The sequence below is a fragment of the Macaca thibetana genome, chromosome 15, assembly GCF_024542745.1.
Source record: "Macaca thibetana thibetana isolate TM-01 chromosome 15, ASM2454274v1, whole genome shotgun sequence".
Classification (NCBI taxonomy): Eukaryota; Metazoa; Chordata; class Mammalia; order Primates; family Cercopithecidae; genus Macaca; species Macaca thibetana.
This window is the reverse complement of record NC_065592.1, coordinates 82038263-82063204: the sequence shown is the minus strand read 5'-3', so window position 1 is coordinate 82063204 and position 24942 is coordinate 82038263. Positions and strand designations below refer to the sequence as shown.

The 24942-nt window shown below is 40.9% G+C and overlaps 1 protein-coding gene across 3 annotated transcripts in view; it reads left to right on the top strand.

Annotated features, from left to right (window-relative positions):
* Positions 1–272: 272 nt before the first annotated feature.
* Positions 273–24942, top strand: part of APBA1 (amyloid beta precursor protein binding family A member 1) — a 226399-nt gene continuing 201729 nt past the window's right edge. For 2 of the 3 annotated variants that reach the window (XM_050761928.1, XM_050761926.1), the window contains exon 1: positions 273–511. The gene's annotated coding sequence lies outside the window, so the exon portion shown is untranslated. Of the gene's footprint in view, positions 512–550; positions 702–24942 lie in introns of those variants that run through there. The other variant, XM_050761927.1, reaches the window with a different exon arrangement.

The following is a 24942-nucleotide window of genomic DNA, read 5'->3' as shown; positions in this document are numbered from 1 at the left end:
GGACGCGAGGGGAGGCGAGAGGCGCCGGTGTCCCGCACGCCCACCGGCGCCGAGGCAGGGGAGCTGCGGCCAGCCGCCCACGGAGGACGCCGGCGGCGCCGCCGCCTCGGGCTCGCGGGCCGCGCGCGCACGCGAGTGGGCGTGGGAGGCAGGGGCGCTACTAGCAGGCGGCGTGCGCGCGCGCGCTCCCCCGCGCCCTCCCTCGCAGGCCCGCCCGGCCCCGGCGCGCGTCACGAGGGGAGAGCTAGAGAGCTGGAGGGCGGGAGGGAGGGTGGGGAAAGGGGGTGGGGCCGCGAGACCGGAGGGTTCCGAGCGGCGGCTGCAGAGCCGGAGCTGGGCGAGGGCGGCTGCGGTCCCGGCGGCGGCGGCGGCGGCGGCGGCTGCGGCGGGAGAAGATGGTGGCGCTGGAGGTAGCAGCGGCTGGAGCGGAGCTTTATTCCCAGGCTTGGCACCAGCGCTGTCACTAGCGCCGCCTGCTCCCGCGGGCCCGCGGACCCAGCTGTCAGGCAAGGTACCACAGCCAGGGAGGGGTGGGTGAGAAGGGGTGCCCGGCGCTGATGCGGCCCCCGACGGAGCCCGGGTCCTAGCCAAAGGGCGCCCCCGGACGCGAGAGGGGCTGCCTGGAACAATAGTGCGGAGGAGCGGGGGCAGCAGGCGACATCCAGGGGGCAGTGCCTGGAACCATCAGCCAGCGAGGCGGGGTAAGGCGGCGTTGCGGGCGAGACGGCTGGGGTCCGGTGCCCGCTCAGATGCCAGGCTTCGGGCGCAGCAGGCGGGCCTGATGACAGTCATGGCAGGAGTGAGTGTGTGAGAGTGTGTGTGTAAAAGGTATAGCAGAGGGGATGGGGGTGGCGGACGGAGGTGTTGGGGGGTGACATTTCCAGGAATCCCCGCTAGGATCCCTCATCTCTCGGCTGAATCTCCTGGAGAAAGAATGTGATGATGGAAACGGTGAGGTGGGCAGGATGCACTTGGTGTGTGAAGTGTGGAGGGAGGCAGTGGGGTAGGGGCGGGTTTGTAAAATTCTGTGTATGTGTGTGTACGCGTTTGGTTGCATCCACGTTCCCCAAACAGCGCCCCAAACCCAGAGATCTGCCGCTGCCCTGACTTGATGTCACCGGCTGAGACTGTAGGACAGTGTTTGTTATTTTGACCCTGCAACTCTGAGCACAGTCTCTGTTCTGCTCCTGCGTGTGGATGGCCCAGTGTAGGGATTCTCGCTTCCCCTTCCTCTGGCCTCATTACATGGGGATGTGGAAGTGAGCATGTTGCTTTGAGGCACATGGCAGGGAAATAGGATAACCGTTACGCATTCTGGGCTTGCTGGTGTACCCGGTTTTGAAGGGGGCTTCCATCCTCTGATACTACTTCTCTGCTTAGCACCTGTTCCATAAGGGTCTTGTACTCCCTGACTCTGCAGTTTCTATTGTTTTTCTCTTGTCTGACCTGAAGGAGAATAGTGTTGAATGATCAGATTCCTCTTCCTGTCCCCACAACTTTCAATGCTAGCTAGACCTTCTCCTTCCACATTTAAGCACTGAAAACCTTATGGCTAGAGGATGGATGGTCTTTGTATTGGTTCTTTTAGAATGAACTCTGGAGGTGTGTACGTATAGAGAGATGCGGCGGGGCGGGGGGCAGTCTTTAAAAAAGAAGAAAAATATCACACGGAGAAGTGTTTGGTGCCCACCTGGTCAGCGTCGCACAGCCAGGGCGTTTTCCTCAGGAAACAGGATACTTTATTTCTACTGCTGGTGACATCCACTCTCCCAGCTGTCACAATAGCTAGGTGGTGCCGTGTATCATTTGGAAACTGAAATCTCCCAAGACCCACAGTGATGGGGTCCCAGGTCAGTAAAGTCCCTGCTTTCCTACCTGATATAGCCCACTAGTAGGGAATTTGGAAAAATGTCAGGCTGGCAATAACTCACCCAGTGGGAACAAGGACACAGAAATGCATCGAGTCTATGGCTGTTTAATTGTCTCTGCGTGGTAAAGATAGGTGTGTGTAGGGTTGGGTAGAGATAGGCAGGGAGATGGCATATTCATGTGTATCCAGGGCAGTGTGATTCCTCCTCGCCTGTATTTCTCCTGCGGTATTCACAGGAATGAGTATCTCGACACTACTGTATTAAAATGTTGTATGTCTAGCTTAACCTGTTTAGGACATATTTTAGTCATAACACCTTAAATTCTACTGCATTGCTGTTGGAATCCAAACTGGCTGCACGGTTCTCTTCAAAAAGCCGGTAGCAGTCATGGCTACACAAGTAAATATACAACATGTTGGCACCAGAGGTTTCTTTTTCTTTTTTAAAATTTTTGTTTTGCATTCTTTTATGGGCAAAGGTTGCACGATATCGTTGTTTCATTGAAAATAATAAAACTAGGGCTATCCACATATGCTTTTTTTCTTCCCATATATCTTATTTAATGATGTATAGACTAGGTGTTCTTGAAGCTGTCAATGTAAAGTAAATTTCCCCATGTTCTTCAAGTCAAGCCTTCTAAGATTTTAATATGAGGTTGGTTGTTGGCTCTCATCCAAGATTTAAGGATAGATTTGTAAAAATGAATTTTGAATCTTATTTCTTTACTCTCTTATTTGTTATGCCAAATCCCTTTCTGAGAAAAGTACTTATGGAATTTAAAAGCCATTCTAAGAGGTTTTGGTTTTAAAAAAAAAAAAAGTCATCATCTTTTATATTTGCAAGTAAGACCAGGGATGTAAATGTCTTACAAGAAAGTTTAATAATATGAGGAATTACCAGGTAAATACACTGTTTAGAGAAAGAGAAATTACACAGCAGCATAATCGATGACTCAGGAATCAGTGATTTCTTTTCTAACATAAACGTGATCATTTTTATTTTTATTTATCTTTTTGAGACAGGGTCTTCCTCTGTCGCCCAGGCTGGAGTGCAGTAGTGTGATCATAGCTCACTGCAGCCTCAAACTCCTGGCTCAAGCAATCCTCCTGCCTCAGCCTCCTGAAAAACTGGAACAATAGGCACATGGCACCACACCCAGATATTTGTTTATTTTTTTCAGAGATAGAGTCTCGCTACGTTGCCCAGGTTGATAGTTTTAAAAATGCAATATCTGGCTTTTCTAAAGATTGGACTGGTATAAGGTTCATGAGACAGCTCTGGTAAATGGTTGTACCTTTTGCTGTGGCCTGCAGCAAGCCATTTTTTTGTGCATGGATGCCTTTCCTTCACTTAAAATAGCATCAGTGCTTTTCTCTACCATTATTGAGTCTCTTAAGGGTTTTTTTTGTTATTTGTTTTGTTTTTTGTTTTCATTTTGGTTGTTGTTATTGTTTGTTTGTTTCAGAAGACTTAGGAGTAACAGATATTTGAAAATGACCTCTGGGTCCAAAAGGAATTAACTGTATGTAGTACCTTGGGGAGATAGGACTTTAGCCTACAAAGAAGAAGTAATTGTTGCTAAAACTGAGAGAATTTCAAGCAATGAAATCTGAAGTTAACTCTCTGGGTTACAATAGTTAATTTGCAAACATCTTGCCTCCTGTGTCTCAGACCCACTGTACCTAGGGGTATAGGGGACAGGGAATGTTGAGAAGGGTTGGAGATTCAAAGAATGCTAAGTCTTAGATCCTGCCCAGAGGTGAATCTTGGTCTAGAAGGAGAAAAGAGGAATATGTGTTACTAACTGTAAAAATAGTGAAAAAATGATTAAGTGCTGAAAAAGCAGTATTCCTGCAGGGCTGTGGGAATTCACAGGGTACAAAATGACTTCTGATGGAAGAATCAGGGAAGGTTACATGGGATATAGCATTTGAGCTGTGATTAAGGTGGCATTTGGGTTGGCAGAGAAGGAAGGGCATGCTTGGGGGAGGAACAGCGTAGCACAGGCCTGGCAGTGGAAGATGTATGCCTACACAGGGAACAAAAAAATGGTGTGCTTTGGCTGCAGCACTAGGAATGCCAAGAGATGTAATGAGGGATAAAGCAAGAAAGAGAGGTTTGTTCAAGGTGGTGGAGCAACTTGTACGCCAAGCTAAGGAGTGTGGATTTTGTTCAGTAAGGACTGGGGAGCTATAGAAGATTTGTGAGGAGAAAGATTGACAGTATCAGAACTGTGCTTTGGGGCAATAATTTTGTAGTATTATGTTGGATGGAATGACATGGGAAAAGACTGGCAGGAGGGAGACCAGATAGACCCTATTGTCAAAGTAGGGGAAAGATGGAAAGAGGCAGTGGGAGGGAAGAAGGGAACACACCTAAGAGGTGGTGTGCAAGAATTATCTGAGGAGCCTGAACAGTCACTGGAGAGTGGGAGGGAAAAGGGAGGCCAAAGATCATTGTCAGGCTTAGCTGAGAGAGCAGTTGGGTCATTTTCAGAAAGAAGATATAACAGAGGATAAGGAAGAGGAGAGAAATTTCTTTTTGAGCATGACAGGCTTATCCAAGTTAAGGGACTAGAATACAGAGGGAGGTTGGAGCTACAAAGAGATTTGTAAGTCATCTACTTAGGAGCGATTTTGATATCCCAGGAATCACTGATAAAGAAAATGAAGAAAGAAGCAGCAAAGGCAAGGATAGGATCCTTAAGGGATGTCTGTGTGTTGGAGGGGAAAGAGAAAGAAGAGGACAGGGACCATGTTAAACAAGGGCAGTTGGAGAAAAATGATGGAAGTAGAGTGGTACAGTGTCATGGAAGCTGGCAGGGGTGAGGAGAGCCCCTGTCACTCACACAGCACACCCCATGGGTGAGGGTGCAACCAAGGCAAAGCCATTGGATTTGACTCTTGGCTTTCCTTGATTGTCTTTGTGGTAGGTGGAAGTGGCAGCCAGGGGCAAGGGTTGAAGGGAAGGGTGGGGGAAGGGAAATGGAAAGCAGTGAGAACAGACTTCATTTTCAATAAGTTGGGAGGTAAAGGAGAAGGAGAGAGAGTATGATATATCAAAACAATGGTGTAGTAGAGGTAAAGTGGTATTTTTAGTTTAGGAAGACTTGAGCCCGCTTTATAAGCTGAGGAGTACAATCCATTGAGGAAAAAAGAGATTGAAAATGTAAGGGAGAGGCTCAGTTGAGGGAATTATGTCTTCAAGAAGATGGGAGGATACTAGATGAAAGCAAAGGAAGGATTCTTTTGAGACAGAAGCATAGGAATTTCGAGGTGAAAAGAAAGGAATTTGGCCACAGTCTTTTAAGTAAAGTCAAAAGAGAGATGGGCAGGTTGAAGCCAGGAGTAGAATGACAAAGACTTGTGGGCATTGTGGAAACAGAGCAATGAGTCAATTAGGAGTGAATAAAAGATCATTACTCAACCATGAGGACCTCATGTGTTTGAAAAGCAAGAATTTGTAGTGAAACCAGTTAACGCTATATAACTGGAGTTTGACAACTACTTAAGTAATTTTTGTATAGTGAGCATTTGTGGTTCTTCATTCCCTTAAATGCAGTAAAAAAGAGTAGAATGTTTACCTTTAAAATTATCTGAATAAAAGACTCCACTTGTATTTCCTGTAAATATTCTCTCTCAGAGATCTGAGCTAAATTTTAAGAAGTTTATAGTAAAACGATGGGGAAAAATGTAAGTTGTTTTTTAAAGGATGAGCTTTTTCTATCTATAATGGTAGAATATTATTTTACTTTACATGTAAAGTCAGTTTTCAAAAGAAAAATCAAATATAGCACCTCACCCAACACCATACCCATCATATGCGTTCAATATACATATGTCACATGAATACATGAATAAACTTTTTTTTAAGTGAGCTAGCTACACTATCTAAAATTTTAAATTTCAGGATTTCATTCTTATACAATGGACATTGAATGAGTTGCATTTTGTGGCCTGTACAAATTTATGATAGAATTAAAACTATTTATTCATACCTGATGTGTACATTGAAGCTTTATTTTAAAAAACTCCACATTTTTCACAAAATAATTGTGACCCCTTTAGATCCTTGAGTTATGGGATTATGTCATGATTCCAGGTGAGTTTATGGAACTTCAACTGTAATGAGTGGTGGGTTTTGAGGTTTTAATGATGAAATGTATTCATTCCTTCAACATATTCTCATTGAACACTTTCTCTGGGCCAGAAACTATTCTAGGTGCAAGGAATATAGAGGAGGGGGGGACATGTCCTTAATATTACAGAGCTTTTAGTGGAAGGAGGTTAAAAATAAGTAAATAAGCAATTACATAATATGCCAGGTGGTAAGTGCTGTGATGAAGAATAAAACAGAGAGAGCAATAGACTGACAATAGTGGGTAGGGGGTGATGTTATTTTATATAGGATGGTCAGGAAAAACCTTAAGCAGAAGAGCTTAAAGATGTGAAGTAGTAAGCCCTGAAGATATTTGGGGAAGGGCCTTCTAGGCAGAGAGGATATCAAAAATGAAAAGACTGGATAGGAACATGTTTGGCATCCTCAAGGGACAGCAGGGAAACCTTCTTGGTTTCCTCAGTTTACCCGGACATGGTATCACTCCTGATAGATGGAGCAGTCATTTAGGGAATTCACAATAAAATGCTTTGCCTTTCATTTTGAATTGGTTGCCCATAAGGCTGTATTACCATCTACTGTATTTGGGCTGACCTATGAATCAGTGTTGGGTTTATAAAAAGATGAATGTCCTCAATCAAATATATTTAAGTTAGAAAACAATCATCCCTGTAATCCCAGCGCTGTGGGAGACTGAGACAGGCAGATCACTTGAGGTCAGGAGTTTGAGACCAGCCTGGCCAACATGGTGAAACCCTGTCTCTACTAAAAATACGAGAATTAACCAGGCATGGTGGCGCATGCCTGTAGTCCCAGCTATTTGGGAGGCTGAGGCAGGAGAATTGCTTGAACCCAGGAGGCGGAGGTTGCAGTGAGCCGAAATCACGTCAGAAAACAAAGCGTGATTCTGTCTGGGTAGTGATGAAATACTAGTCAGTTGGAAGTAGTTCTGCTCCTTGGAACTTATGTCTCTTCTGTGGTCTGAATCTTCTTTAAATATTGCTTTCTTTTCTTCCTCCTTGTTTCGTGTTCCATTCTCAAGTGTAAGGTCCTTGAAGCTAGAACTTTGTTTTGTTCATTTGGGTATACTCTATAACACAAAATGACTCTCTGCATTAGTAAGGGATTATCAAATACAGAGAGGAATTGATGAGATTTCCAAAGATTTAAGTAACTCAGGTGTAAAGAATGAGGGTAAAGCTCGTTTACTTTGATTTCTGCAGATAGGTAGCTGTTTTTCAGAGGACACAGAATTGCCACATGATGCTAAAGCAGTTTATGCATGCAGACCCTGAAATGAGGACTTGAGTTCACAGTAGTTTATTTGAGAGACAACCTCAAGAAGCACAAGTGAGAGGATGGAGAAAACGAGACAGGAGAGGGAAGAAAGCCCATTAAGAGGTGAATTAATGAGCAGGTTACCACTGTGGGCAGCTGAGGCTTGGCTCTGCTGGCATCATGTAGACTGCACATTAGGATTGTCCACCAAGCAGTGGAGAAACTGGGGTATTTATCCACCATTTCCCTAGAGATACTTAATCTTCAGTACTTTAGGGCTGCTAATATTAGCCTGAGCAAGCTCCAGGGACACCAAAGAAAGCCCTTGAGCAGAGAAGCAGAGAGGCAGAGCCAGGTGGAAGTGGGAAACTGTCAGTGTATGTGGAGACTGTCGATATAGCTGTAGCTGAACTCGGAAGTGGACATGGGACCCCTGTTTGACACAGCACAGAGGTATCATAAAGAATTTTTAACAGATAATAATTGGTTTGATGGCAGTTATTTTAATTTAAGGATTTTTAATGTACTGCGACAACTGCCTGCAGTTCTGTTCACTCACAAGCCAACTATTGGCCACCCTCAGTTATCTGAGATGCAGAGTACCATATATGTTCATGTGTAAGGTACCCTCTGTTGTAGGGTGGCCCTCAATTTCCCAACCAGAGTGTTTTTAAGGAGACTTCATGTCAACTTGAATATGCATATTCTAGGAATATAGGCAGAGTGAAGTATTTATTTATGCTTAAGTTATTAAGTTTACTTTCATATAATTAAAATCACATTATATAAAATTAATAATTTAGAAATATGACATCCTTCCATTCTCACATTTTATGAAATCGTTTTTTCAAATACTTCACAAACTTTTTTGACTTTAGAGTCTTTGTCATGATTAGGTCACTTTTGTCATGTTCATTTCTATCTAACTTTTTTGAGATATAGTACTTCTTGAGTTTCTGTTATGATGCTACTACCACAGACTTTATTCCAAACCTTGTGTGTTCATTCATTTAACGTAAGAACATTTGTTTTATCTTTTCTTCCTATAGGAGTATATTTATGATCTCTGCAACCCAGCACTTCTATATGTCTTGTATAAAGACATTCAAAACAAGCAATTGTAAAGCTCGTCCACAGGAATATTTACTTAAATTGGTGTTAAAATCATGGTCTCCTTTACTCTTTATTCATTCAGTCATTTATCTTATTTCAATCGCATAGCCTTCAGAAATATCCCTATCTTGTGTTGATTGAGTTTATTTCCGGCTATCTTCTCCAAATAGTTCTTAAGTAACCTCTGAAACACACACCTCCTTTTCATGAAATCTGCAGTCTTACCAGGTAATATGTTTTTGACATGGTTTCTCTCTTTAAAATCAGTTGCCATCACATCCAGCTATTACTGAATTACATGACTTTCAGTTTCTGTTATCTTGGAGGTAACAGGGTTTTCGGCATTCAGAAGAAGGTAATTAAGAGAATACCCCACAATATGGGAGACTTCGTAAGCATTTATACATAAGGCAACTTTCTGTTTTCTGAAATACACTTTTTGGAGGACAGAATCTCATCTTTTTGCATATGTAAAGTAATCGCAGGAGGTTGTCAAGGTATGGTGGCAAAGCCAATCCCTGCCCACTAAGTTTCCTTTTCAACCTCCTCTTCTGTTCCATGTGGATTACTTAGTATACAATCAGTGTGAAAAATACAGCAAATACAGCAATGATTTATTTCCTAAAGGAATTAATTGGTCACCATTCCAAATAATATAACCATTATGTTTCTGACTGTTGATAAATTTTGTATTTCAAGATCAATTCTGTATTTATTAACAGGCACACTATTTTAAAGAAGAAGTATAATTGACAAGATATGCATAAATTCCTTTTTCTTGTAAATTGTAGCATATTTTAAAAGCAAAGGAGGAGCTTAGAGTTATTTAAGGAAATTCCACTTAACAAGAATACCCCCTAAATTGGCTATTCAGTGAATTTGGACTTTTATACTGGACTTTACTAAAGTGGGTAACATTCTATTACAGTGGCTTTTACACATTTTTAGCCATGATTCCTGGTAAGAATACAATTTAGATGATAGGCTAGCAACATAGATGAATGTGTGTAAACACACACACACATTGCTGAAACAAGTTTCACTCAGCAATACTTGTCCTTTATTATGTGTAATCCACTCTGATACTTTCTATTCTATTCTCTTCTGTTCTGTATGTTTGCCAACCCACTGAACTAATCTCTGCGTTAGTGAACCCTAATATGCAGTTTAGAAAACACTGCTCTATTGCATTACATTTATCAGAAAAGTGCTTATTTTCTTATAGTATGAAATAATTTTATGTCAAAAGTTGTTTTTTCCTTTTTTTGAATTGTTAGCATATTTGGATGTTTGGTGGTAAGGACATATGATGCAGTAATCACAGAGAGAAACTTTATTTTTGAGTAGACATTTTATTTCCAAAAGAAGAAATTATATTAGTGTGGAAAAGGGAAAGTGGAGTAGGAAGAATAGATTGGTTCTTAGATCTGTGGGCTGTGGGGACCATGTCAAGTCACTGAGCCACAACATCCTTGCTGAGCTGGTTCCTCACGGTTCTTTCCTGTCCTTCTCTCTTCCTGCCTTTCTTCCTAGCTGCTGTCTCTTAGCTTCTAGAGTTCTGGATGTTTAGTTAATTACTTAATTCTAAATTTTAACCTAATATATTTCTTCCCAGATGTGAAAATAGTTTCTACGCCCACTTCCCTTCCAAATAACTTGAATATATAAGAATCGTTTTTCCCTGAGCTGTGGAAGAGTTCTGTCCTAAAGGAACTAGAATTTGTTCTACAGATGAAATGCTTCCATAGTGTTAGGTCATATGAAAGCCTAACCTAATCTTATGTTCAGGTATGATTATATTCTTTATGGCAGTCTAGTTTTCTAAAGTACACATAAATTCCTTTTTTAAAAGCTCAGCAGATTCCCCATCTAGTGACTAAAAACAAGTTAGAAAGTGTCAGGCATTGTGCTAAGTACTGTACACAACTAACTCATTTACTTCTCATAATGACCTAATTTACTCTTCATAACCACATCAAGAGAGAACTTATATTGCAGATAGGAGTTTGAGACTCCCAGAGGTTCCTCAGTGGCTACAAGACAGGACGAAGGGGGTTTGCCTCAGGTCTGGGCATAGGAATGGGCCCCAGACAGTTGCTGGTCCTGGAGTCTTTTCTGTCCTCTGGACCCAGCAGTACCTTCCCATCCCCACTGCACCATCTTGACTCTTGTTTATGATGCCTTCATCCTACTTGGGATGTGTGTGTGTGTGTGTGTGTGTGTGTGTGTGTGTGTGTGTGTTACTGTTTGTCTTAGTCCATTCAGTGTTGCTATAACAGAGTACCTGAGGCTGGGTAACTTACAAAGAAAAGAAGTTTATTTGGCTCACAATTCTGGTGGCTGGAAAGTTTTAAGACCAGGCAGCTACATCTGGTGAGGGCCTCATGCTGCTTCCACTCATAGTGGAAAGTGGAAAGAGAGCAAGTGTGTGCAAAGAGATAACATGGTGAAAGAGGAAACAAGAGAGAAAAACCAAGGAAGCCAGATTCTTTTTAACAATCCGCTGTCTAGGGAACAATTCCATTCTTGTAAGAGTGAGAACTCACTCATCACTGCAGGAGGACATTAATCTATTCATGAGCGATTCACCCCCCATGACCCATGCACCTCCCAATACTGCTACATTGGGGATTAAATTTCAACACGAATCTTGGTGGGGATGAACCACATTCAAACCGTAGCACTGTTGCACTGACATCTCTCCATTCTTGGCCCTGTGGGGTGGCAAGGACTCAGAACGAGTTGGAATAAAGTGCTGCCATAATTAGCCATCAACAGTGAACAAGTCTCCAGGTTGGTCTGAGCCTCAGCTTCTCCAGCTACAAAAGGGAGAATGATGAAACCTTCCCTTCCCATCTCTTCCTGTACAGGGTCACTGGGGACAAATGAAATATGAAAGGCTACAGAAAAGTAAGGTAGATGTCTCACTTCCTTCGTCATGACATTGAATGGAAGTGATTCCCTACCTAATTCTAATCGCTAGTGTCTCTTTCCTCTAAACCAGAAGTTGACAAACTTTCTCTGTTTAGGGCTAAGTAGTAAATAGGTTTTGTGGGCCATATGGTCTTTGCCACAATTTCTCCACTCTGCCCTTGTAGTGCAAAAGCAACTGTAGACAATATGTAAACCAATTAGTGTGACTGTATTTCAATCAAAGTTTGTTTATGGATGCTGAAATTCAAATTTCACATCATTTTTGCTTCACAAAATGTTGATTTCTTATTTAATTATTTTTCAATCATCTAAAAACATAAAAACCATTCTCAGCTCCCAGGCAGTACAAAAACAGGCAGTGGGATGGATTTGTCCCACAGACCTCAGTTTGCTGACCCCTGATCTAAACTCTCACAGTGCTTTGTACCACTCTGGATTCCAGCAGCTCATGCTCATCTTTTCCATCTCTCTTGTCCTTTCAAAATATGCACCCACCCACACACTCATGTTTTCATCTCCCTTAACACTGAGAAAGATAATAGCATATGTATAGTATGCCCCCCACATGTATATTCTATATGCCCAAGAAATATTTATTGAATAAATCAGGATTAAAAATCTGTTGCTTTTGTATGTATCCTGTTTTTTCATCTTTAAAGGAAATTCCATCTATTCTCTAGTAAACCTTTGGGAATGATTGAGTTAAGATTTTGTGATTAAATGTAAGGCTTTGAGATTCTTGCCTTAAAGTATTTCCCCCCTTTGCTATTAACCATAAAAGGAAAAGAATGTCAGGGCGGACAGAGGGGAAAAGCAAACAGACAAACAAAACCAACATTTCAGCATGAAAAGCGCTTGTTAGAGGATAACTAAAGTGGCCAGATGTTTAGCTTTGCTCCCTTGGGTATCCTGTCACTATAGGGAACTCTGAACTGGCTGAAGTGTTTCATGCCTCAGCTACCAGCAGCCCTTGGTGATGTGCTTCCCCCAGAATTTAACATGGGGACCAGAACTCCATGCATTTGACTATAAATAAAGAGGACCTCATAGAATGTACTTTATCTTTGTATTTCCTTACCATGTATTGAGGAATCATGCACATCTATCTAAGAGCAAAGCCTTGAACATACCTCCTGTTTTTCTTCTTAATAAGTATAGACTTGGAAGTGGAATTATTAGAAAATATATAAATTAACATTTTTCTTCTCAAAATGGACAGAAACTGGATGCTGGAATTATGGCAGGGGTGTGTTATTCCACATAGTCTATGCTGAATAGGTTACTCTATAATAAGGATTGTGCATATGTGTGTGCACGTGGATATGTAGTTAAGGGGTGGGAAGAAATAAATATATTAGAAGCTTGGGACCAAAATCACTAATGGTATCTACTCCTTATTAAAATGTGTTAAGGAAAGGAACAATTAAGTCAGCTTTCAGTTAAGTGCTTAAGTATTTTAGCCTGCCAAAATATATAAATTTTCCATAATCTGGAAGAGAGATTCATGACACATGTAAAATAAATGATAAGGTGTCCTTTGACTTGGCATAAATTGTTACTGCTATGGTAAATGATGTCTAGTCCTGAAGATAGAATGTTAAGCCAGTGTTAAAAGTGCATATTATTATACATTTAAGTCATGTGAGGTATTTGAAACCTGCTTGGGGAAGAGTGGAGGATGAGAGACTCAGGATTTTGTTTGCTATTATGTCTAAGCTGCTCCCTGTGAAACACAACATGGTACTTACTGGCAGTGCAAAGACTGCTTTCAAAATTACATTTAGTGGATGGATGCAGAGGGGATGGGGTGATGCAGGGAGGGCAGGCTTAGAGAGGACTGCATGGTGATGGGTAGGCAATTATCCACCTGTCTGCAGCTTCTTATGTGGAATGAGGCTCCCCTTGATGAAGTAAAGAGAATGTGCATACGAAGGTGGATGATTCAGGTGTCATTTATTATGATATCTGCACAGTGAATCTTTTAATCTTTCTGAGTTTAATTTTTCCCTCTCCTATCACATCTCCTGCTTCTCCCACTTGGGAAATTACAGTGTTTACATCTTGTTGTTTATGTTGATCACGCCCTTCCCTGCTGGAGTTTTTCAGCACAGTCTGCTTATTCTTGATTGTCTTTTCATATGTAGGACTGTGACACTGAAGCTGGCCAGAAGGTCTGTATAAGTTGGTGTGGTTTGCAGATGTCTTAGGTCAGAATCCTCAGATGCAGACACCAAGAAGAGGGTTTGTGTGTATGTGTGCTACTCTGTTAAGGAGATGCTCTCAGGAAAAACTGGGAAGGGAAGGGGAAGAAGTCAAGTAAAGGTATGCTCTCATTCAAACAAAGTACTGCAGAGAGTGGCTTCAGCCTGATCCTGTGTGGGGCGGGGGAGCTCTGGAGTGTAAGTCAGCCTCAGGGTTGTCCCCGCCTGAATCTATGGGATTGGTGTTTCGTACTCCATACCTGTCAGTCTTCAGTTAAGAGAGGGGGTCTGTGGTGGGGGCACATAAATTCTCAGGTATTTCTGGCTCTTGACATGAAAGGGTGAAGCAAGTGCAGCCCTCCCAAAAAGAGCCATAGGTGCTGGATGTTGGGTGGGAAAGCACATTGAAAGTGAGGACTTGAGGACAGGTGCATTGACTCACGCCTGTAATCCTAGCACTTTAGGAGGCCAAGGCGGGCGGATCACCTGAGATCAGGAGTTTGAAACCAACTTGGCCAACATGGTGAAACCCTGTCTTAACTAAAAAAAAAAAAAAAAAAAAAAAAAAAATACAAAAATTAACTGGGCGTGGTGATGCACACCTGTAATCCCAGCTACTCAGGAGGCTGAGGTAGGAGAATTGCTTGAACCCAGGAGGTGGAGGTTGCAGTGAGCCAAGATCGTAGCAGCCTGGGTAACAAAGCAAGTCTCTGTCAAAAGAAAAAAAGAAAAGAAAGAAAATAAAAGAAAAGAGAAGAGAAAAGAGAAAGAAAGGACTTGAGTAGGACAACATTGTCCATCAGCAGGCCTCTCTATAGGGTAACCAAGGGAGCTGTTAGGTTGTTCCACTGGGAATCTCCACATGCCAGTCTTTTTCCTGAGAAGTAGCTGCTGGCTCCTAGTGATACACGTGTGTGGTGTGGAGCAGAGGGCTGGGGATCCAGCTGTTCTGCATCGGTGAACCTCTCGTTTCCAGAGCCTTCTCCACCCCATCCTTTGGTAGGCCTGCATCGCTGGCATTCTACAGCTCAGTCATCTCAAAGAAAATGTGTTAGAATCTTTTGTTTGTGAATATTCCCTGTTCCATTCTCTGTGGAGTTATACCTGACGTATACCTTTATACTCATTTAAGTGGGGTCTTCAGAGGAAAAGATTAAAAATATGTAATTGGTGATATTAAGGTGGTAAATTTGTTACCTTAAACTGGGAATCACCCAAAATAAAAGCTAGAGTAGAATCTAAAGTAAAGCTAAAGTAGTAAAATGTTTAAATATATATGTATACACACATGCATATATATGTAAGTATCTGTATTCCTATAATTTCATAAAAATAGGCTTAATAGTTGGTATTTAGCCCATCTAAGTATTATCTAGCAAAGTGCTGTATTAGTCAAAATGAATAGTTTCACTCTGTTGTGATCATTAGTTGGATAATGTCAGCCAGTGGCTAATGTTGATATCATTGGGCTAAGCAGGGGGACTTCTGTCTTTCACAATATTTCTGGATGTTAACACTAGACACAGGTCAATAAACTGCTGATGTCAGTGTCAACCATGGTTCCCATGTCATCACATCAGAGTTAATCTTTGGAACTGAATAGTAAACAGAAACCTAAGTAATAACTGGCAGACTCAGAAAACACTATTTGTTGTTCAAGGAATCTCAAACAAAATCCACTGCTTTCTATTCTATATGTAACAGGTTTATTGAATGGGCTGGACTCAATGGGATGCAAATAGCCATCATCTCTAGTTCTTCTCTTACAGCTTCTTTCTACCCACTTAACAGACTTGTCTTCTCTTCACCATTGGAATAAAATTTTAGGCAGGTCTCTTAGATCTCTTGGTTATTATCATTATTATTATTATTTTGAGACGGAGTCTTGCTGTTTCGCCGAGGCTGGAGTGGTGTAGTGGCGTGATCTCGGTTCACTGCAAGCTCTGCCTCCTGGGTTCATGCCATTCTCCTGCCTCAGCCTCCCCAGTAGCTGGGACTACAGGCGCCCACCACCATGCCCAGCTAATTTTTTGTATTTTTAGTACAGATAGGGTTTCACTGTGTTAGCCAGGATGCTCTCCATCTCCTGACCTTGTGATCCGCCCCCCTTGGCCTCCCAAAGGACTGGGATTACAGGCATGAGCCACCACGCCCAGCCCTGGTTAGTCTTAAGTGGTGAAGAGTTTGACTACTAGTCACATAATACATCCAGTATAATAATAAAAACTCAAATTCTCATCTAATATTTGATGTTTTTAAATTGCAATGTAACTTGAATAGTGAAGAAACAGAAATATCAAGTGTATAACTTGCTAAATTTTCACATATCTGAAAACCTATGTAACTAGCACTTGAATCAAGACATAGAACATTTTCTGGCCCCTGGGAGGCTCTCTCATGTGCCTTCTCAGTCAATATCAACCACTTTCGGAAAGGTAACCACTACTCTGACCTCTGTCACCATAGAGCAGTTTTGCCTGTTCTTAACTTCATCTACGTGGAATCATAGTATGTAGCCTTTTGCATCTGACTTCTTGTTTAATATTTTAGAGATTAATTCATGATTCATTCCTTTTTTGCTGTTTAATCCATTGTGTGAATATACTGAGTTTATCAATTCTTTTGTTGAAGGACATTAGGGTTGTTTTACTGTGAATATTATTATATGTTTATTTCGGTTTACATCTGCACTGATTTCTGTAGGGTATATACTCACGAATGGAATTTCGGGATCATAGAATAGGTGTACATTTAGCTTTAGAGATATTGCCAGTTTTCCAAAGTGGGGACTACTTTGTCCAGTTTATACTCCCAATAGCAGTTTATGAGAGTCGTGGTTGGTTCCACATTGGTGATAGCACCTGGTTTCCTACCATTTGTTTAGCTTGAGGCATTCTGCTAAGTGTGTAGTAGTGTTAAAGTTGTCTTGTTTTTGTTAATTTTGTTAAAATTGACACAAAAATTGTACATTTATGGGATACGGTGTGAGGCTTTAATACATGTGCACATTGTATAATCATCAAATCAGAGTAGCTAGCATGGCAGTCACTCAAACTTTTATTATTTCTTTGTGGCAATAACTTTCAAGATCCTCTTTTCTACTCATCTTAAAATATATCATACCTTGTTATTAGCTGTAATCACCCTACTATGCTACTATGTAACAGAATTTATTCTTCCTATCTAACTGTAATTTTGTTCTAGCTTAGTTCTTTTTCTCAAAATCGCTTTGGTTACTTGGAGTTCCATATGAATTTTAGGATTGTTTTTCTATTTCTGTGAAGAATGCCATGGGTATTTCTATAGGGATTGTATTGGAACTGTAGATACAGTCATTTTAATGATATTAATTCTTCCAATTTATGAGCATGAGATATCTTTTCATTCATTTGTGTCTTCTGTTTCTTTCATCAGTGTTTTATAGTTTTCATCGTAGAGATCTTTTACATCCTTGCTAAAATTTAGACCTAGGTAATTTATTATTTTGTAGCTATTGTAAATGGATTTGCTTTCTTGATTTCTTTTTTGAATAGTTTGTTTTTGGCATACAGAAATACTACTAATTTTCCATGTTGATTTTGTCTACTACAACTTTCCTGAATTTATTTATTTATTCTAGTAGTTTTTCAGGGGAATCTTTGAGAGTGTATGTGTGTGTGTGTGTGTGTGTGTATATATATTCTATATAGATATTCTATGTATATATAGAATATAGATATTCTATATATACATAGAATATATAGATATTCTATATAGATATTCTATGTATATATAGAATATCTATATTCTATATAGATATTCTATGTATATATAGAATATATATGTGTGTGTGTGTATATGTATATATATTCATATCTGCCAATAGGGGCAATATGACTTCTTCATTCCCAATGTGGATGCCCTTTATTTCTTTCTCTTGACTAATTGCTCTGACTAGGACTTCCAGTATGATGTTGAATAAGAGTGGTGAAAATGGACATTCTTATATTTTTCCAGATCTTAGAGGAGAAGCTTTAAACAGTTTCCCATTCAGCATGATGTTAGCTGCGAGTTTGTCATACATGGCCTTTATCATGTTGTGTTGAAGTATGTTCCTTCTGTACCTAATTTTTGAGAGTTTTTATCATCAAGGGATGTTACATTTTATCAAATACTTCTTCTGTATCTATTAAATATATTAAATCTATTAAATTGATCATATGGTTTTTGTCCTTGATTCTGTTAATGTGATGTGTCATGTTAACGGATTTGCCTGTATTGAACCATCCTTTCACCCCTGGGATGAATCCCACCTGATCATGGTGACTGAACTTTTTAATGTGTTTTTGGATTTGGTTTACTAGTGTTTGGTTGAAGATTTTTGCATCTATATTCGTTAGGAATATTGGCCTGTAGTTTTCTTTTTGGTCGTTGTATCCTTGTGTGGTTTTAGTATTAAGGTAATACTGGCCTCGTAGAATGATTTTGGATGTATTCCCTTCTCTTCAATGTTTTGGAATAGTTTTTGAAGAACTGGTATTGGTTATTCTTTAAATGTTTTGTAGAATTTAGTGGTGGAGCCATCAGTTCCTGGGCTTTTCTTTGATGGGGGACATTTTATTACTGCTTCAGTCTCATTACTTATTATTGGTCCATTCAGGTTTTCTATTCTTTTCTTTTCTCTCTTTGCTTTCTTTTGAGACAGGGTCTTGCTCAGTCACCAAGGCTGGAGTGCTCCTAACTGGTGTATTCTTGGAGTGATCCTAGCTCCCTGCAACTTTGAACTGGTCTCAAGCCATCTTCCCACCTCAGCCTCCCAAAGTGCTGGGATTACAGGAATGAGACACCACACCTGATCTTCTCTCTTTTTTTCTTAGTAAATCTAGCTAAGGATTTGTTTATCTCATTTATCTTTTTTTTTTTTTAAAAAAAAAAAACCTACTCTTCGGTTTGTTGATCTTTGTATTTTCTAAACTTGTTTATTTCTGCTTGGATATTTGTTATTTCTTTTCTTCTACTAATTTGGGGTTTAGTTCTTATTTTTCTGGTTCCTTGAGGTGGCTTGTTTATTTGAGATCTTTCTACTTTTTTGATATAGGCATTTATTACTATAAACTTCCCTCTTTTATTTATTTATTTATTTATTTATTTATTTATTTATTTTTCTGAGATAGAGTTTCGCTCTTGCTGCCCAGGCTGGAGTGCAATGGCGTGATCTCGGCTCACCGCAACCTCCACCTCCCAGATTCAAGCAATTCTCCTGCCTCAGCTTCCCAAATAGCTGGGATTACAGGTATGCAGTCATGCACCACCACTCCCGGCTTTTAGTAGAGACAGGGTTTCTCCATGTTGGTCAGGCTGGTCTCAAACTCCTGACCTCAAGTGATCTACCCACCTCGGTCTCCCAAAGTGCTGGGATTACAGGTGTGAGCCACCACACCCAGCCTAAACTTCCCTCTAAGAACTGCTTTTGCTGTATACCATAGGTTTTGGTATGTTCTATTTCTATTTTCATTTGTCTCAAGGAATTTTTAAGTTTCTATTTATGTTTCTTCATTGACCCATTTATTGTTCAGGAGCATGTTGTTTAATTTCCATTATTTTGCATACTTTCTCCAAGGTTCCTTCTGTTATTGATTTCTAGTTTTATTGCATTGTGGTCAGAAAAGATTATTGATACGACTTTGATTTTTTAAATTTAACACTTGTTTTGTGATCTAACAACATGTGGTCTGTCCTGGAAAATACTCCATGTGGTGTTGAGGAAAATGTGTATTCTGTAGCTGTTGGATGGAATGTTCTGTAAATGTTTGTTAGGTGCATTTGGCCTAGAGTGCAGCTTAACTCTGATGTTTCTCTGTTGATTTTCTGTCTGGATGATCTGTTCATTGCTGAAAGGGGGTATTGAACTCCCCTGCTATTGTTGTATTGCAGTCAACCTCTCCCTTTAGGTCTATGAATATTTGCTTTATATATTTGGGGGCTCTGGTGTTGAGTGCATATATATTTAGAATTGTTATATCCTGTTGCTGTATTGGCCACTTTATCATTATATAATGGCCTTTTTTGTCTTTAAACCATTCTTAACTTTAAAATAGACTTTAATCTACTTTCTCTAACATAGGTATAACTACTCCTGCTCTTTTTTAGTTTCTATTTGCATGGAATATATTTTTCCATTCCTTCACTTTCAGTCTATGCATGTCTTTATAGGTGAAGTGAGTTTCTTGTAGACAACACATACAGTCTTGTTTGCCTTTGTTTGTTTGCTTGTTTTGGTTTTCCTGAGACGGAGTCTTGCTCGTCGCCCAGGCAGGAGTGCAGTGGCGCAATTTTGGCTCACTGCAACCTTCACCTCGCAGGTTCTAGCAATTCTCCTCCTTCAGCCTCCCAAGTAGGTAGGACTACAGGTGCACACCACCACACACGGCTAATTTTTTGTATTTTTGTAGAGACGGGGTTTCACTGTGTTAGCCAGAATGGTCTCAATCTCCTGACTTTATGATCCGCCCACCTTGGCCTCCCAAAGTGCTGGGATTATAGGCATGAGCCACTGCGCCCAGCCAGGGTCTTGTTTTTGAAATCCATTCAGCCACTCTATGTCTTTTAATTGGAGAATTTAATCAATTTATATTCATGGTTATTATTGACAGGTAGGGGTTTACTACCGCCATTTGGTTACTTATTTTCTGGTTGTTTGCAGATCCTTTCTTCTTTTATTTCTTTTTTACTGTATTTGTGGCTAACTGAAAGTTGTCTCATTTTAAACTTCACTTCCTCCAGCTTAGACAGGCTACTTCTGTGGAGCCACATTGTGACCACAGGAAACACACACACACTTATTCGGTTGGCAGTAGACATGCCTTTTGTTCCCAACATATCCCTCTCCCTGCACCCCTATTTTTGCCCTGCTAACTCTGACTAGCCCTTAGATTTCTCCCAGCAAGAGTCAGAGATCAACACCTGGGTTCCATAAAAACCAGAGGGCCTGTGTCAAGTTCCTGAAGTTTCTCTTCGAGCTTTCTTTACCTGGCATATTAGTCTGTTGAGGCTGCCATAACAAATACCATGGACTGGGTGGCTTAAAAAACAGACATTTATTCTTCCAGTTTTGGTGGCTAGAAGTCCAAGATCAAGGTGTCAGCAGGTCTGGTTTCTCCTGAAGCCTTTCTCTTTGACTGGCAGGTGGCTGCCCTCGTGCTGTGTCCTCACATGGCCTTTCCTCTGTGAGTGCATCCCTGGTGTCTCTTCTTCTAAAAAGAACACGAGTCATGTTGGATTAGGGCCCCACCCATATGAGTTCATGTAACCTTAATTACTTCTTTGTAGGCCCTGTCTTCAGATGCAGTCACATTGGGGGTTTGGGCTTCCACACGTGACTTTTGTGGGAGACTTAATACTTGCTTTGGTGTGTATGTGGGTGGAGCACTCTGCCAACTCTTCAACAACACACGAAGTAATCAACTCTGCCAACTCTTCAACAACACACGAAGTAATCAAATGGCAGTCGATTTTCTTAAAGTACAGTCAGAGGCCAGGCGGAGTGGCTCATGCCTGTAATCCCAGCACTTTGGGAGGCCAAGGCAGGCGAATCACCTGAGGTCAGGAGACCAGCCTGGCCAACATGGTGAAACCCCGTCTCTACTAAAAATACAAAAATTAGCTGGGCATGGTGGTGGGTGCCTGGAATCCCAGCTACTTGGGAGGCTAAGGCAGGAGAATGGCTTGAACCCGGGAGGCGAAGGTTGCAGTGAGTCGAGGTCACACCATTACACTCTAGCCTGGGCAACAAGAGTGAAACTCTGTCATTATTTAAATTACTAGTCGGGAAGATTGTTTTATAATAGAAGTAAAACACACACAGTAAAGTGCATAAGCTACACAAATCTTTACGTGTACAGCTTGATGAATTTTACTTATGTGTAAACCTGTGTAACCACCACCCAAATCAAGATCTAGAACATTGCCAGCACCCACTGAGATCCTCTCACACTCCCTCCCATTCTGTGCCTGTGCTCCCCAGAGGTAACCACTATTGCTGCTTCTGTCATTACTGATCACTTTTGATGATTCTTAAACTTCATATAAAGAGAACCATATATACAATTTTTTTGGTCCAGATTCTTCGACTTTACAAAATATCTGTAAGATACATACATGTTATTACACGTGTCAGTAGTTTGTTCATTCTCATTACTATATGGTGTTCAGTTGTATAAACATGCAACAATTTGTTTATCCATTCTCCTATTGATAGAAATCTGGGTTATTTTCAGTTTTTGGCTATTGTAAACAAAAATGCTATGAACAATGTTATATATGTCTTTCTGTCTTCATACTTCTTGAGTATATATTTGGGAGTGAAACTATTTGGTCATAGTGATGGGCATGTGATTAGTTGGAGACATTTTAGTCAACTGTTTTTATAATAAGTACCTTTCTGTTTGGTGTAATCTTAACATATATTCTTCACAATTCAAGGATAGATATATGTATACATGCTCTGTTTTAATGCAGTGATTTATTTTTGTTAATTTCCTTCTGATTTTATTGTCCAGCTCAGTTAACTGAATGTGATTTTGTTACTTTATCTATCAAAGGGAAATGAGGCATATGCTTATGAATTCATTGGATACTGAACAGGTATACTGAATTCAGGTTATCCATGCATATTTGAGGAAGGTTTTTGTCACACTCTGTTAAGAAGCCAACAACCATTCACTAACAGATATTTTGTTTGTTTTATCTGGGTTCAACAAGGTTAAGCATTCAGACTATTTTCATTAAAAAATAGTTTCGTGTATAACAAAACAAGACAGCACACATTTTAATTTTAACATCTTCGTTTTAAACATTGAGTTCCATTCTAACCAAAACATAACATTTTTAGCCAGAATGCTGTTAAACACCTTTAAAACACCAAGTAACAACATGGCAAACGTTTGTGTATTGCTTACTATAAGTAGCATAAGACACTGCTCAAAGCACTTAACTTACATTAACTCATTTAATCCTCACAACACTATAAGGCATGCTGTTGTTATCCTCATTTTGCAGATGAGGACACTGAAGCAGAGAGGTTAAGTGACTTGCCCAAGATGGCACAGCCAATAGGTGACAGAGCCAGAATTTGAATGCAGCTAGCCAGAGTTCAGAGTGTGTGCACATATAACTACTATACCACATTGCCTCTAACTCTGTCCCTCATATTTATTCATGGGGGAGGAGGCCGTGGGAGAGAGAATTCCTGCTTTCTCATTTCTTAGACATTTTCTCAGTTTGGATTAAAGCTGTAGCAATTAAAGTCTTTATTATTACTTTAATATATTCCATTAATCACAGAGGTTTAAAGGATGCCAGCCAGCTTTCACTATCTTTAAAAATCACATTAACAGAATACTTTCCCCACTCTACCCCCATTTTTAAGCCCAGAGGTCATCCTGGGGAGATTTATTAAGGGAAGAGATGAGATATTCCTCCAGACCCTCTGAGGCCCTGAAAAACTGACCCTTGAATGGCTAGTGGATGATCCTGTCCGAGTTGGGCCTTCCTCACTGTGATGTGAGTGTCGTGCATTCTACACGTGTTTGCACTGCATCAGCTGTGTGTCAGCCCCATGCAAGGGCTTGGGGGTGGATGGGAGCAGAGTACATGGAGCCCTTCTCCTCGGGGAGCTTTAGAGTTAAGCACAGGAGACAGGCACTTGCACAAAACCACACATGTGTCATTACCCACTGATAAATGCCATGGAGAAGTGAGGGTACTAGCATGTGGCAGGAAGACCTGGTCCTGTGGGGCCAGTGGAAAAGTGACTCTAGGAGGTAAGTGACCCTGGGCAGAAGGGAGAGAGTGTGTCTGAAGCAGACAGTGGAGGTTAGCTGGCTGGAGACTAAACCAGGGTCTGATCAGGCAGGAGCTCCAGGCTGCCTTAGGAATTTGTTCTTTATTCTGAGAATAATGGGAAGCCATTTTTGCATTTCAAATAAAGGAAAGACATGATCAGATTTGTGCTTTTCTAGGATCTTAGATTGGAAAAGGGGCAAAAGAGAAGACACACATGCATTTTACAAAATGGAAAGTGATAGCCACTAAGAAGCCATTACAGAGCTTCAAGAGGGAGGCGATGCTTTGGAATGTTGCTGGCAGAAGGCTGGAGAGAAATGGACAGACTGGAAAGATATTCATCAGGTAAAGCCATCAGGACTTGGGGATAGGTTGGGTATGAGAGGTGAGGAAATAACAAGAATCAAGGATGACTCCCAGGTTCTGTTTTGTGCTTCTGGAGGGATAGAGTTCCAGTTACTGAAATAAGGAATGGAAGATGAATGATGACTCATTTGGGAGCGTGAAAGGGAAACAGATAAGACATTGACTTTAAGGTGTCTGTGAGACCTGCAGGGAGGAATGGAAGGTAGGCCCTTAGATATGGGATCTCAAATTCAAAGGGGAATTCTGGATGAGAGATTATGCTAAGCAAGCATAGATTTGGAAATGAGATTCACTAATCCATATGGATGCTTAAAAAAGGCGGCATGGATGAGGGATAGAGCAGGCAACCAGGAGTTAGAGTGCTTGGATTTGCCCTTGTTCAAAGGTTCAGACCATCCCTGAACTGCATCTGGGACTCACCTTTGTGTGCTAAACTATAGTGCGCTGTGATAGCTGAGTGGTCTGTGCTCTTACATTGGAAACCTTTAAAAATAATGATTTTTGCCCACTGGTGAAATGAACAACTAGGTTGAAAAGAGAAATGGCTTTAGATACGGCTTACCAAAGTATAGGTATTTTCTCAATTTTTATCTTTAATATATAGCTGAGTAGTGTGTGTAAAATGTTCATAAATATAAACTTGGCTAATAATAAAGTTTATGGGATCAACTCCCGATTCAATGGGAAAGTTACTTCTGTGCCCAGTGCTTTCCGTATATCAGGGTGGCTTATTCAAGTATACCTTGTCACTTTATTGTGAAGTTAAAACCATTGTGTATTCTGACCCGGTCTCTAGGAGAGAGTTTTATTCCTAACCCCTTTCTCATCCCTCTTTAGATTTCTCCCAAGGACACTGCTCTTGGTGAGAAATGTTGTAGCCAAGAATCTAGTAGCTGGTGACTGTAAGAACCTAGCGTAGAGGACTCTTAACCATGGTCTTCACTTCCTGGCAGGTAACCAGCCCTTCATCTGTCCGATACTATAAGCAAAGACATCAAGGTACCTTCCAGTTCTGATCCAGAGAGTGCAGTGGTGGGGGCGGCTGCAGCATGGCTCAACCTAGGCAGCAACAGGCAAAGCTTGCCAGCCATGCAGTCCTGCCTTTAAGGCCTGTCTTTATCAACCCCACGTTCCTATCCCCCACAGACCACCCACCAAAACCCCGGTCAACAGTCTGCCTATTTTATTAGAAAGGACTTATCACAGTTTCACTGTTCATTAAGCACCTTTTGTTTGATTTC